We start from the raw sequence: 16569 nt of genomic DNA, 5'->3' as shown, positions 1-16569 counted from the left end.
TCTCAAGGGTGCAGACAAATTATCATACAGTCTTAACCCCGGCGTTAAGTATAAAGGCTGTGTAATCAGCCGAGTTCGAGTTCATAAGTGCCTAGGTGTTTTGTTTGATGAGATGTTACTGTTTAGCAACCACATTAGGAATGTAGCGGCGGACGCCGTCTCTGTAAATCACAAGCTTAGGAGGATTGCTAGAACAGATTACGAGCTGTCGGGCCGTCATTTGTACATAGTATATCGAGGTGTCTTCGAAAGTATGACCTCTTACGCGGCGTTTGTTTGGGCGCATAGGTTGTAAAGAAATCCAGCACTTATTCAAAATTTATGGAGTGCCCAGCGCAGAGCCTTAATTATATGCACTGGTTTTTTTTAACACAACCTCCTACGAGGCTACCATTGTATTGGGAAAGGCCCTCCAAATCGATTTATTGGTGAAAGTTCGGTCGGCTATGTGAAAATTATGAAGAGGCAAGGAGGCCGTGGTATTTGGGATGCGGTTTCGAGCCGGACCAGTACCGGAGCAAATTGATTTCAATGCACCGATTCTAAATTTCAAATAGTTGAAATCTCCCACCTGTGAAGGAGGCTTCACAGCCTAACGATGGAAGCATGGCAGCAAAAAATGGCACCCCACGACTAAGGGAAGGTCCTTGTATAGATTTATGCAGGATCTAGGGGGACTGTATGCTTCTTCTTCGTTTTTAAGGGCAACGGAAGCCCGGGTGCGCTTCAAACATGTTAATTTAAACAAGTATTTGTTTAGGTTCCGCCTGGCAGCTGATGAGCTATGCGTCTGCGGGAAGGTCCTGTCGAACGAATTCATGATGTTCTCTTGGGTGGCGAGAACTCAGTCCACCCTGGAGCTAAGAGGTCAAGCGGAAAATTGGCAACTCACAAGTGGCGAGAGCCGCATTGTCGGACTGTGTGGGAGTTATTTGATGCGGTTACTTTGTTCAACCGACATGAGTAGTTTACCTAGAAAAGACTCCTACCGCACTGCTGTAGGAAACTAAGCAAGTGGCATGGGTGTATACCAGCCAGGTTAAGTTAAGGCTCCAAGCGGTTTAATGGTGCACAGGCACTTGCTGGCATTTAGCGGCCTAGGCGTGGCGGCGAATTGCTGTCTTTGACGAGATAAATTATGTTTTAGTAGTTGATGGGGTGCGCCTACCCATTTTGTGATGTCTGACAAGTTGGCGGTGGGACACGCAAGCGAGTGTTGTATGGTATCACCCCCTTATTTTGCTTACGCTTTTTGGTTAGCTCTAGGAGCTAGTTACGACACTGGTCGCTAAACTGTTTCGAGGCTCGGTAGCCGTTTATGGCACAGACATTCGATCTTATGTTTTAGGGCGGTCGAATGGGGTGTTGGCGGGATAAATGCCAAGCAAACCAATAATCACTACTTAATCTATAAAATAAAGTAATATTACTTTGTCGTAAGACTAAAAATAAAATTTAAATTTTTAACTAATCGTTAAACACTGGTAAAAAGGGAACCGTATTTAAAATAAATTTAGGTAATTTTAGTAGTATTTAGATAAACATTTATAACCTAGTTATACTCATTTGAATATTAAAGAATAGTTTTTTAATAAAAATTAATACACTAGTTCTTCTTTAAAATAGAATAAATGTAAACTACGCTAAAACTTATCCAGTTTGACCGGAAGGTCAAACAAAAGATACAACGCTGCTACTGGCTGGACTGGGCGTCCTAACGGAATCGGTGACGACAGTGGAACTGGTATTCAGGTACACACACACACAACATAGAGCACTAGAAAATATGTCCTTTCACATCCATTGCTAGACAGAGAGTCACGTTGATGAAAAATGTAAATCCTTGATTTTTCCATAAGTTTTGCTTTCTCATAACTACTCCTTTTTTATAATATAATGGTACTCAAAATATTATTTCATATTTTCTAGCTGTGCTCCTGTAACAATTTTAAATGTAATGAGTAGCATTGTTATAATCATTTTAAATAGCATTGAAATAACATTCTTTTTATGTAAAAAAAAAAAATTGGGTTACAACACTTTTATCCAGAATGTTGTAAATTTAATTTTTTTTTCACATGAAGTTTCAAAATTGATCTACAGTACCCGTTAAATGCCCACAAGAGACAAAAAATAGAAAATCCCCTTTGTCCAATAATCTACTTTTTCAGAATGACCAACACAGATCTCAAGCACCCATAAGGGGTAACTCAAAAACTTTAAACATACGGTAGGGTTGAGACATCATAACAATTTTTACACAAATAAAACTTTATTTTACAACAACCCTTCCAATCCAAATAAGTTCCAATCCAAAATAAGTTACAACAAAATAGTTCCAATCCAAATTGGAACTATTTAATTTTTTTTTTTTCAACTAGTTTCAAAAATGACGACAGTGTAACCCAAGTAGTAGTCTCATGCCAAAAAAAAAACAGATTTTTCGATAGTTAACTTTTTAAAAGTTATTTTAGATATTTAAATAAATGGTATTAATCACCTAATCGACTGACCAAATGAATACTGTCATATTTTTACTTAAAAGTAGGCTAAAGTTTAGTTATTGAAAGAGGTTACTTAACATAACCTCTTGTTATGTTAAGTAACCTCCCTTTCTTAACTACAAATCATTTTAAATTAGTAAACACCAGTCTTTACTAATACCAAATTTCCTAGAGATAGAGAATGATAATGTGAAAGCTTTCAAGATGCACAGAGTGTAATGTAAATTCAGTTAAGTTCAACAGAGTTACCTATATCCATATTCATTTATTTTTTGTTTTATATATATATATATATATATACGGTATAAGCTGAGTATTCTTTGGTGTGTATGTACAGAAGGAATGGAAAACGTGACTTTATCTAGATGAGCTCTTCAGTACCCGGTAGAGCTCTTTATTTAATCAAAGAATACTTTGATTAATTTATTTTACAATAGTAAAATAAAGTCCCTGGATAGGATTAACGGGCAAAGGCTTTCCCTCAAATCACACAAATATCAGTCGCAATTACTTTTCTGGTCTTCACCACGCATGAGGTACATCCAAAGAGAAACCAAACTTTAACAAAATTATTTTATTAGTTGTTTAATCGGATTTATCCTCTCAGAGCAGACTCCCCCATTGTTAACAACTCTTATAATTTCTTTTTATTGCAATGAACTCTGGTAATTCTATCGTGAATAACAAGCAAAGCCCACAGCAAAAAGGCAAATCCACAATTGTATATAATTACCGTAATGTTTTATTTGTAACAACAAACTGTCACTATTGGAATAATGGGTATCAATACGTCATAGAATATCAAATACTTATTTTCTTTTTTGATAAACGGGTTAAAATCACTTATCAAGTGGACATAAAGCTAAAACCTATGAAATATCTTGGAAAAGACAGGTTTGAAGATAAAGAGACAAAATGATAATGTAATGAATGAGAAATGAATTGACAACAGACAAGATGAAAAAATCTACCTAAAAAGTGTTCTTCAAAGTCTCTAGTTCAGGAATGGTCATTCTATTCACAATTTATTGGTAGATTGAACAATTTTATCCAGGATGACAGTAGCATGTGAACAATTGATGATTTGCTTTAACCGGTGAAAGAGATAGTTGTAATTATTTATATTTCCTCTTAATGTTACAGAATCACCCTAAAACAACAGATCACAAAGAAAACCTTCCCTCATCCATCCCCAGAAATGTGTAATTTATAGAAGAATCAGATTAAAACATAAATTCTTTAACCAGATTCACTGTGTAATATTCTGTCTAGGTAGTACCTGTTATTAATAGGAAACTACAAAAAATGTAGAATTAAGGAAAGAAAGGAAAGAAGCAGTAAACAGTTTTAACTATTCAGCTTTACCATAATTGCTGATATCTCCTCATGAGACAAAGTTAACGACTGCCTGAGATACCCTTTCCCAACCTATTGCATTCTGTTAATTATAATTTGTATACGTATGCATACAGAAGTAAAATTATTATTGTGTTTTTTTTCTTTTGTAAATAATTTATAAACAGAAATTCAAATAATATTATTTAATTTACTGTACAATCCTTGGCATGGAACAAATTTAAGAAGCTCTTTTTCCAGTATTATTATATAAAATAATGTTATTAAAATCATAATAAGGAAAACTCTTCTCTTTTTTATCTGTCATTTTAAAATTTATACCTCATGTAATATTATGAATTGAGACTATCATTATAAATTATTATAATATTAAGAATTGGAAATTATTAATCCTTTGTTTCTTAACTTACTTTTATTCTTAATTATTTCTGTGATCTCAGCTCTTCTTTATAGTAGGTCAGTATCACACATCCAGTAAATTATGATCCTGTAGATTATCATTAACTGAGAGACAAATTATTAATAAGATTCTGTAAAAAAAAACAAAAAACAATAATTTCAAACTTTTTTTGAACAGGTGAATTGGGTCTTTAAGCATAACACAATTACTCTTAAAGAAACAGTAACCACATTTGTAACTTGTCATTTTGATTACTAGTCACAAGTAAAACTGTAAAAAACAACTGAAATATCAAGATTTTATAATAAAAATCTAAATGTGTGCGGAATGATTGCTAAAACTGGGTCAACTGTGGCCAGTACATAAATTAAGTAAATAAATAAATCTTTCATTCTGATAGATGCATAATATATGATATAGATCACATCAGGAATGGTTGGACATGTTTTACTTCATGGGTGAATAAAGTACTCTCCCAACATTTACCTGGATGGATCATCTGGTAAAATAATGATGAAGATACTAAATAAAAAAGAATACAAAATAAATGACAGTTCAAAGACATTAATGAAAAATTATTTGAGTACATACTTATTTACAAAGTTGAATAAAGAAAATTCAGAGTTTTTTCAAATTCTTTAATAAGTGTAATTAAAAATTTATCAATAATAATATCGCTTTTAAATATATTACTTGGGGAGATATTTTAAACGGTTTAATAATTAATTAAAAACACAATTGGAAGTGTAATTTTTTAATCGCTTTGTATTCATTTTTCTTAATAAAAGTATAATCACATTTTGGCAAACTGAAGTATTTGTTGTGTTATGTGAAAACAAACTGTTATCTAGTTAGATAACAGAAGATAACAGAAAAGATAGGTGAGTATTGTTGTAAAAAACACTATTGAAAAATCATACAAAAGAGAAAATTTTAACAAACTTCCAGTGGGGTATAAAAATACTAGAAAATGAAGATATTAGAGTTTAATTGTAAACTGTCAGTTTGAGAAACAGATAAAAAAGAGAAAAGAGTGGCAGAAGGTGAAAGAGAGACAAAACAAAAAGGAAAATAATACTGCATCTATATAAATAAAATATAATCTTCGTTTTGTGTATGCTCTAAATTAAAAAATTGTGTGTGCTCAAAAATTACTTAACCGATTTCACTGACAATTTCACAGTTTAAAAGATAACACAATTTATAATTAAAGTCACAAGTTATATATAAGACTACATTTATGATATATACAATGACATTAATTTTGGCAAGAGAAATTTTGTTATTTATTTATACATTTTTTTCTTATGATTTATATAGTAGTGAGATTGGTGAGGTTTGAACTGTGGTATACATTCCAGCAATAGCAATACATTGCCGGGTCCACTAATATAAAACAAAAATCATTAAAAAAAATTATATTTTATTTTTAATTAAAAAATAATAAATATTAAAAAAGTAATAAAATAAAAAAAAGGAGAAGTTCTCGGTCAGTTTCCTTAGCGATTTGATAGTGTTCAGAAGACTTACAAAAGGTACAACGAAATACCCACATATTACCTGTCAAATGACTGTGGAACAAAATAACTAATTATATAAAAAGAATTATGACTAAAGTAGTGCAATTTATAAATCATGTTATTTGCTATTATGGACAATGCATCCAACATTTTTAACGTGGATGATCTATAGAGACCATTTCATTGACCATTTGAAATTTATTTACTCCAAAACATTCCTTTTCCATGATTTTATTCATGAAACACATTATTTATTTACTCATTAACACATTAATACATGAAACACATTGTTATTTATTTTACTCTTAAGAGGACTAAAGTTGTCGTGAAGCTAACAAAAAGAGGGTTTATTTGATCAGTCACTAACATATGTTGCAAGTTTGGTAAAACACTTCTTTAACAGCATTTCAAAAAAATAAACTGCAGGTATAAAGACAAACATAATCTCTTATAACATTCCTTCTCATATACCTTGCATAATCTGAAGCTCAGTAAATTGAGAAAAAATCTAAATGCTAGTAAATTGAGTAAAAATTAAACTTAAAATAAAAACATACTGTTGCATAAATATCTTGGTAGTAATATAACTAATTTTCTAAAATACTTTACAAATCATAACTATTGTGTCATTAAAACTTCTCAACAATAAGAAATAAAAAATTAACACTTTTGTGAAAGAGGTATGTCAGTATAATCAATCTTAAGTTACAATTAAATTATACACTTACTTGAAATCATTAAGTTTTCTTCAACACTTCATGTTTTGTAGGTAATATTTTTATAATTTTTGTTCAGTTTGAAACCAGTTTTCCATTTTTCTTTATTATTTTATTTATTAATTTATTATCTATACTTTTTTTAATCGTCTCATGACAATTATTTAAAATATCACAGTTGTCCATAGCTGAAACAAACTAAAAATATTCTGAACAAAAATTAGTATAAAATAATTAATATGGAATCAATTAAACCTGAAATATAAATACATACAAACAAATACCCAATAAATTTCCCCACAGGTTAACGCAACTTAAATTCATTAAAACTAAATTAATTCTAGTAAAAAAATTTTGTACCCAACCCAGAAAAAAATCACACATGTTTATACCCTACTGGACACAATCGCGACTTAAAACTAACACTTAACCTAATAAATAAAATACATGTAAAAACTGAAAAAATACACATATACAACTATACTTAAACAAAACCTACAAAGGGGCCTACTGGGAGGAACGCGATATTTTTCTTAAAACTAACATACATATATTTATTCTAACATGCACATATTAACAAAAATAAATAAATTAAACGCTGATGTACCTGTAAAAAAATACATATACTGAAAAAAAGACTTACAAAGTAAGTAGTTTTCCTTCCAATTATTGTTACATTACATTACTAGAGTAATAATTACTTAAGTCACGTTAACACTGTTCAAGTGATCCACACTTTTTAACCTACGTAGTAAATGACCGGTGTCGTACCTGTAACAAAAGAAAAAACGAATTGTGTTAAGATGTATTTTTTGTAATACTTTTAATATTTTTTAAAATAATTTAATGAAAAGAACAGATCTGCACAACCAGTCTCAATGTAGTAGTATAATCAATTAGTACAAATAATAATTCATTTGTATTCTGTGCAATTTTTTTAACTTTAATAATAATAACTTCACCCTATAACTTAAACAGTTTCAAAGATTCCAGTTTTTATGTTCCTCTAAAGTTTTGTTTTTTGTATTCTATTTGTCTTAGTATATAACATAATAACGTAATTCATCTCTTTATAAGACTTACTACAGATCATACACCTTACTTTGTCATAAGACCTCTTTTCTAATATTTTATCGCCTTAGCTAATTTTCAATATCTGAAAAGATATTCTAACAGTAGAATATTTTATAATATTCTATATTTTATAACAGTAGAATATTTTCTTTTGTTTCTGTTCAATATTTATAGAAATGAGATATCAGTGGAAGAAGAAGAGATAATATACGCAGATGATCAGGTAATAATTGCAAAAAGTAAAGTACAGATATAATATATATAGAGAGAGAGAGAATGAATGAGAATGTGTGTTAGTTAACAATTAACAGTTAACAATCAAAGGGAAAACAACTGAAACAAGTTGTAATAAGTTCTTAAGAGTTTTAAGTATTTAGTAAGTATTATTACAAGCAAGATCACACAGAGAAAGTAAAAACCAGGTTAGGGCAAGGAAAGCTGACATGCTGGAAATTAAGCACTCTGATAAGAAAGAAAAATATCCACATGGAGTTAAGAAAGATTAGTTAATTATTATATTATCAGACTGTTAATACTATGATAAAAGAAAAAAATTGAGCAACTTATTTTGAAAGCTTTGAGATTTAGGTATGAAAGAAAGATCAAAATAATCAATATAGATGTATTTACAAAAATCAAGGAAAAAAGAAATACAATAAAGTCTGTTAGGAAAAGGAAAGCTAATCGGTGATAGGGCAAAAAAGCTCTGAAACAAAAAAAGATGGCTGGAAAAAGAAGCTGATGAAGAAGAAATCGGATGTAAATTGAATTAAGGGTAAACGAGATTACAAGAATAAGAAGAGAAAAGTAGCACATAACAGAGAAAAACAATAAAAACCATTTCCATTGTCTCATTCTATCACTGATAATGACAATGATCTATAATTTCAAATGATATGATGATAACGATATATGATGACATTGATATATAATTTCTTTTTTTCCATGAAAATGACAAGTGAAACAGATTTGTTCCTTCCCTAATATGACTGACACTGGAATACTAGTCATAACTGGATTATGCCATTTCGGATGATGTCTTCTGTTTCGGTAAGTTAATGTTTTATAAGTATAAGCTTCAGCTTGCATTTAAGATAGTTCTTTTATACCTTGAGGAAAATAAATTTTTTATACAGCATATCTTTGAGCCGGTTAAAACAAAGTTATCTATTATTAGTTTTCTATTCTTATTCAGGATAAAAATAATCTGATCTCTCAAAAAATTGCAAATTAGGTCGGTATCTACTACCTAAATAGGGTACGGGTAGGTTTATTCGTCTTATTTCATCATTATTCATCAACGGGTAGATTATCACTTTCTCATTATCCACATATTAACACAACATGACAAAAGTTAACAATAAGAGATAAAGCCTTATCGGTCATTGTTGTCAGGGTGGGGAGTCTATTCAATACTAATACGACTATGAATACCGGATTCACCAACCTTTTTACGATTAGTCATTAAAAATACAGTTTCTGTTACATTTAGAAAGTTCATTATTAATATTATAAATTGCTAGTTCTTTGATTCATTTAGTTCGTTGCTAGTACGTTTCAGAGAAAATCACAGTAAATATAGTTGTATTGAAGTTTCTCTATAATCATTTCAGGTTGTTTTGGAAAGGCAAAATTCATTTTAAATAAACTGTAATTCTGGCATCTTTTTTTTCTTCACCTGGTTCTGCATTTCCACATTCGCTGAAATGGAATGCGGAACCACATTATTAAGTCGATTATAAAATGTCAAACGTATAAAATTAGGAAGTATTACATAATCAAGACAGAAAGAATATTCTTGTTTTTAATCGACTTTGTTTATAATTAACTTTTGTAAAAAAAGTTAAAGCGATTAAAAGGCTGATTTGGATAACAAGACCAATTTATCAATAAAAAAAAACTATAGATGAAATAATATCAATTTTAAGAGTCACGTCTAACACATACGCTTTTACTTTTAATAATAGAAGTACGAATAAAAATTATAAATATAAAACAATACAAAGATTATATGGCAAATTTGAAGAAGCATCAGAATTTTCTAGCCATCGCTTCACTGAATGCTTTTACTGCCACGTGATCTGAATACCGTATTTTACATTAATGATACGAGTAAAAATTACCTTAATTTTTTAGCCCTCTTGCTTTTGCGGTCTTATAGTTGCAGCCCTGCTAATAACAACCAGGTCGATTCGTCTTCTTTTTTCATTTTTATAATCAACCGATAAGTCTACCGGTAAACGAACAACAAACTGCTTTATCATCTGCCAGAACATCAGCGGTATCCACCGGCATAGACTTGCGTCGGTAGATACAGATGCTGAAGAACTGCAAAATAAGACCGCTGTAACGCAGAACCTATTCTTTAAAACTGAAATTTCAAATCAGGGTCGGCTCTTATTATTTATTTCCATGAATAACCATGGAAATAATTACAGTTATCAATAACGTCACGATTTCATTCTGCATCCGCTAAATTTTCATTCATTTACACGTACGACTATTTCATTTAAAATAATAAAAAAACTATTTAAAATTTTTATTAAGTATCTTTAATTAATAGTTTTAATTAGTAAATTTTTTTATCAAATTCATCGAACCGATATGAGCTTATCCTGATTCAAACTAAAACACACAAAAAAAAAAATAAACAATATTTCTGAAGTTGAAGATGTTGACTGCACATCGACTGCTCACTGCTGATCGGGTAAAAGGGACAGGGTGGACATTCCCCCTCCTTAATGATAACGTATATATTTTACACTTAATATATTTTATAATTAAATAATATTAAGAAACTTTTACATCCCTTATAAAAATTAAAAATAAAATTATTTTTTATGATTAAAAAAAAAGTTGAATAAAATTAAAAAAGCTACTGCAGTTGATAAAAAAATTTTAAATTCATAATTTAAAAAAATACTTCTTAAAACTTCAACCAAATTTATCATTAACTTAATTCTGTAACAAAATTAAATTTCCATTTAGTAATTAAACTGTACAAAAAAAAAAAATAATAATAGTAGTAGTAAAAGAAATACAAAAATTAAAATTTTGAAAAATTAGGTAATATTTTTATTTTGGGTGGGTATTAGGGAGGACTGCTGCCGAAGTTGAAGTGACGAACTGAAGAACGCTGATGAAAGTTGACTGCAATTAGCTGGATAAGGACAAGGGCCAAGGTGGATTGTCCCCCCATTAATTAAAAATTTGTAAATTACTTCCTTAATTAAATCGATTAATATAGCAAACATTTAAAAAAATACAAAATTACAACCCTTAAAGAAACCACACAACCCTTAAAGAAATAAAAAACATGTTAAATAATCTATACGTTTAATTTTATAGATTTCTTAAACTAAAATAAAAAAAATAATTTTCATTAACGTATTAATACAAAGAAAACTTATCTTTAAATAACAAAAATAATTTTGAAAAATGGGTTTATTTCCCCCCCCCCCTGCGGGTGGGCAATTGGAAAGGCTGCTGCTGCAGAAGCTGGAATTACACCTGAAAAGACACAACATAAAAATACATATGGGTGTTAACGTTAGTAACACCCATCTTATATCATTCGCGTAATTCACATTAACGAATTGACCCCGTATCGAAGGACGGCCGGTGACCGACACGGGTGATCGCGTTCACACGTACGCGTCGCGCACTCGCTTATTGAATTAACAACATATTTATGCTTATTACACTAATGCTTAATATAATGAATGTTCCAAAAATGGCTTCGGGTTTTTAATTGATATTAACTAAAACTACAGAGATTTTTTTTTCAGGCAAACTTTTATATATACAAAGTTATGTTCTCCAAAAAACTAACCACGGCCGCGATTTAGCAAGAACAGCGTGTAGAAATCATACAAATTTATTTTGAAAACGGTCAGTTCATGAAAGAAACATATATCGTAAAATCGTAATTTTTTCGGAGCTTCTGATCGTCCTACAGAACAAGCAGTTTGAAATTTTGTAAACAATTTGAAAACGCTGTGTCTGTTCTCAACTACACTCAGGGAGGCCAAAAGCTGCACATTCTGCTGAAAGCATCGATTTTGTTCGAGAACGTATCGCAAATGAGCATAAACATCAATTTCAGAGCTATCTAAAGAATTATGCATTTCTCGGATCAATTTATGAGAATCTCACTCAAGGATTTGCATTTACACGCATACAAAATTCAGCTGACACAAGAGTTAATGGTGGTGGACGATCAGCAATGCAGAAATTTTGTTACTTGGATAATTAAAAAAAAAAAAGCAATGATGATGCTCGTTTCTCATTAAACGCATCTGATGCATTCAATGACGCATCTGATGTTTCTGTCGCATTTGATGGGGAAGAAAACCTTAGAATGATTCACGAAGGACCTTCTAATAAGGTGATAAGGATAAACTTATGCGCAAAAATGTTCAGTTTTGTGAGTTTTAAAATCCGGAAGAATCATCGGCTCAAGGCAATCAAGCCAATAGTAGTACTTCAGTTTTAAATAAAGAACCCAAAATATTTCACAGAGTTTAATTTTTATATGCAAACAAGGTCTTAAAGCCATTTTTAGAACACTATACATATTTTAACATATCAGCAAGTAAAGCTACCGATTAAACTCTATAAGCGGAGCTTATACATAAATGTAATATTCTCTGCTAAGCAAGAGAATATTTTGATTTCACCATGTATCCTGCCAAGCAGAACACATCTCTGATAGCTGATATTCAATATTTTCTGCAAGACAGAGATCTGTCTTGTCTACAGATTTGTTTTCCAGTATTATATTTTAAAACGGGTGACCCTGCAGTACAGAGTGAATCTTTTTTATGGCTGATATTGTATAATTTCCTTCAAGGTAGAAAATATGTACCCTGCAAAGCAAAGCACATCTGTTGCAGATGATAATATATCAATCCCTGCACGGCAGAGATCTGACCCTGCAGAGCAGAGAATGATGATGCTAATACTGTGATGTACAGTACACAACTCTATAATGGTTACTGGTTTAATTTACTATCGAATTGTAACCTTACAATTCATTCAAACTAGAGCATACAACCGGTAGAATATTTATACCATTTTTAGCAGATAAGAATGCCTTTAGATAAAAAACTATAGCAAATAACTTTAACAAAGCCGATTAAATTTAATACACGATTATGTTACATATGAATCCATAACACAATCGTTGAGGCTTATTGTATTATGCAGATGTTCAATGCACTAATAGAGAAAAAATTATTCTATGAAACCGATGTACTGACATCGTCATGTAAAGTTATTTATTTGACGGTTTGCAAATGAAGAAATGAAAACCTGAATACAAATAGCCATTAATTATTGTTAAGTGAAAAAGCCAAAGTTTGAAATCGTAGTTGTATTTAGCGAATAATAATTAATTATAAGAAACAGCAGTTTAACCGATTCCCATAAAAATGGAAGACTGCAATGAATATGACAGCGTGATGAGAATGAAATTAGAAGTAGAACAAGTTATAAATAGGAAAAAATCTATAAATTTTACTGGTTAAATTGAGTTTGCAACAGCTGTTATAAAACAGATGGATTTAGCTTTTTGGAACTTTCTGATAAATTTAATTTTATGAATTTTTATGATTAGACAAGTACGGTACAAATAAAAATAAGATTTGTATGTTTTTATCTTTCATCTCGGTCATTCTAGAAGTTTCCACGTACAGCTTCATGCATCGCCCTCTTTTTTTAACCTTGTTTTCAAATGATAATATAGTATGAATTATTAGGGGTTAATGAAAAACTTTTATCAGAATTTTAAGAAATAAAATTATGAAGCAAATTATAAAACAAATGAATTCTATCTCAAAATAACTACACGATCTTTTTATCAGAATAAATTTTAAATGTTTTTAGAAAGGTATTTTGGTTCTAGAGTTTTTGCTCGGCTTACTCAAGGCAAAATAGGTTAAACAATGAAGAAAAAGTTTTTCTATCGAATTCATGGTACAAAACACCCGGATAGAAGTAAAATATAATTGAATATATAAAGGAAGCGATAAAACAGAATAATAAATCTATTTCCAAATAAAGTGGACGATCCATATAATAACAATAATATTAATTTATTTGATTTAAACAATATATAAGTGTTTGTTTACCGACACTGGACAATAAAATTAAAACAAATCTCTAAATTCACAAATAAATTATACATCTACACCAGCAACATATTTAAAATAACTTTTGGTCAATATATTTTAACATCTACACTAATGGGACCGGGTGGGATAAAATTATTTACTTTTTATTTTTTCTCAAACCATTAACAGGCTTAAGCCCGTACTTGAACTGATGAATTCTGTTGCTTAAGAAAAACGATTGGGATTGAACCTAGAAACTTCAGGTTGAAAAGCATTAATTTTTAATTTGTTATGCTCTGTCCCAAAGCAGTACTAACAAATAAAAGAGAATCGGAAAATAGAAAGACTTCATAGTGAAAATACTAAAACAGATCATAAAATATGAAAAAAATAACAATAATAATTTATATTATGAAAATTTGAACTGCGATAGATGAAACTAAACGAATCAGAAAATATTTGTTTTCTTATTTTAAAATAGTGACTTCATTAAAAGATTCTATTATAAATATTTTATAAAACATTAATTCAAAGATGAAAAAATTAATAAAAACAGTAAACTTCTCAAGAAGTTTCTTATAATATAATTAATTATTATATTATCATAACCTCAAACAATCAGATAAATTCTTTGAATATGTTGTAGTTATCAAATAAATTCATCAGTGGTTATACTAAAATTTTATCTATACTTAAATATTTAATAACAACATGAATATTGTACATAAAAATCCCATTATCCATTACAAACACATATAAAGTTAAAGTATAATATAAGAAGAATATAAGTTAGTAAAAAAACCATTACCATTATAAATACATATAACCCATTATAAACACATATATTGTGATAATTAGTGTTAAAGTTAATAGTTAGTCATTGTTAGTAGTTAGTACATTAATTGTCAGTAATACTACAATACTGCATTTAAGTAATACTACATTTTTTTATGTACATATTAATGTTGCTATATTTCAGCAAAAAAAAAAAAAGTTTTAAGCATTAACATATTGAAAATGTATGTTTACAACTTTCAATCTGATTGGAAGGTTGAGATAATAATTATTATTATATATATATATATATATGCCTGTCATTAATGAATATCAAACTGAGAATGGCATGATAAATCATAATTATTCAAAGAATAAATATGAAGACTATAAAAATATTAATTTAGAAAATTAAAAAAAAAAAAATATTGTATAGAAAGGGTACATAAGATATTTGAGAAATATATGAAATTAGAAATCTAAAAAATTGTGAAAATAAAAGGAGCTGTTATATTTGGCCATGGAATAATTAACGTAAATGTAAAATATGAACATATAAAAATGACTATTCAAAATTTTACTAAGGGTAAATAAAAAAATTAAATCGTAAAATTGTGTATATAAATGACGAAAAATTATTTCACGATTCTCAAGGACATGGGATAGTCATCCATCAAAAAATGTTTGGAAATTTGTGTTGCTGGGGAAAAATGAAAAATTCTGAATAAACAGGACAGACGTTTATAACCTGCAGAAATGATGATAACGATCAAAGAATCTGATACTGGAAAAAAGAAAGGAAAATTTAAGAAAAATTTCAGGATCCAAATATATAAATAATCAAAATATCTTAAAATCATATGAAGAAGTGCAGGGCTTATATGGAAACTTAAAAAAAAACATAATGGACAACCAATTAAAAAAAAATCTTTAATTAAATTTCTAAAATTAAAAAGAAAAATAGATGGTTTCATGAAAATGAGAAAGATCTAAAAGAATTAAATGTTAAAGAATAAAAATTTTATACCGATACTTTTAGAAATAAAAAACAATTTCAATAGTTTTCAGGAAAAACAAAGAGGAAAATGGGGAAGAAAATTTTCCCACAAAGAAAGAGATGAAGTCAAAGAATGAAAAAAATAATGGCTGAAAAGGAAAGAAAATTCAGAGAATATTTTTTTTAATGCGATACATAGACGGTCCAAACGAAAAAGAAACAAGGGAGAGTTTACTAAAATGTTAACTTTTTACCATGAATTCCCTTTTATACAGATTTTATCTTTTATTATTTATTAAATATAATCTGATTAAAATTATTTATTTTCCAATAGAATTCATATAATAAGAGAAAATCAGACATAAAACAAAAGTCAGGCAATATATTTCTATAATCGATTTGTTTGACAAAATAATTTTTAAGAATTATAGGAATAAAGAAAAAAGGAAAATGAAAAAAAGGATTATTATATCCTTTTAAAAAGGATAAGGAAAAAGAAAGGATTATGGAAAAAAATCATGAGGTTAGTTTATGAGAGTTTACATATTGTGATAGATATGCAATAAAAGCTTCTGTTTCCACATTTCCAGAAATATAGAGATGAAAGAAACTAAATGTAAACATTAAATTATATTTCATTAAATTAATTATATAATAATTTAATTAGTTAATTAAAAGAAAATATAATTCTTTTATAGAGATTAAAATCTCTTGAGATATAAATGAAAAATATAATAGCTTAGAGCATAAATAGTTAATGTGGTGTAATTGCTGCATGTTTCTTTCTCTTAAACGATTTAAATCTTTAAATATGAATTATGATATATTTAAGTATATAGTTTCTATAAGCTTTCGAAAAAGCACATATATATTAATGAATGATTTGTTTTTATTTACGATGAAGAAACAGTTATATCTTCTCATTTTTATCTTTGTCTGAAATTACATCCTGTTTATTCAATATAGAATTTTTCAAAGTAATACTTGGAAAAAGTAAACTCTTGGGACATTGTATTTGATAGAATCTTCCATAAAGTGTAATCTATTCTGAAAGTTATGTTATATTCAGGTTTCCGTTAATTAAAAGTTATAGAAATTTTGAAAAAAAGGTTAGA

This window comes from Lycorma delicatula, chromosome 9, assembly GCF_047948215.1.
Source record: "Lycorma delicatula isolate Av1 chromosome 9, ASM4794821v1, whole genome shotgun sequence".
NCBI classification, from domain to species: Eukaryota; Metazoa; Arthropoda; class Insecta; order Hemiptera; family Fulgoridae; genus Lycorma; species Lycorma delicatula.
The sequence above is the reverse complement of the archived record's forward strand: the minus strand, read 5'-3'. Positions refer to the sequence as shown.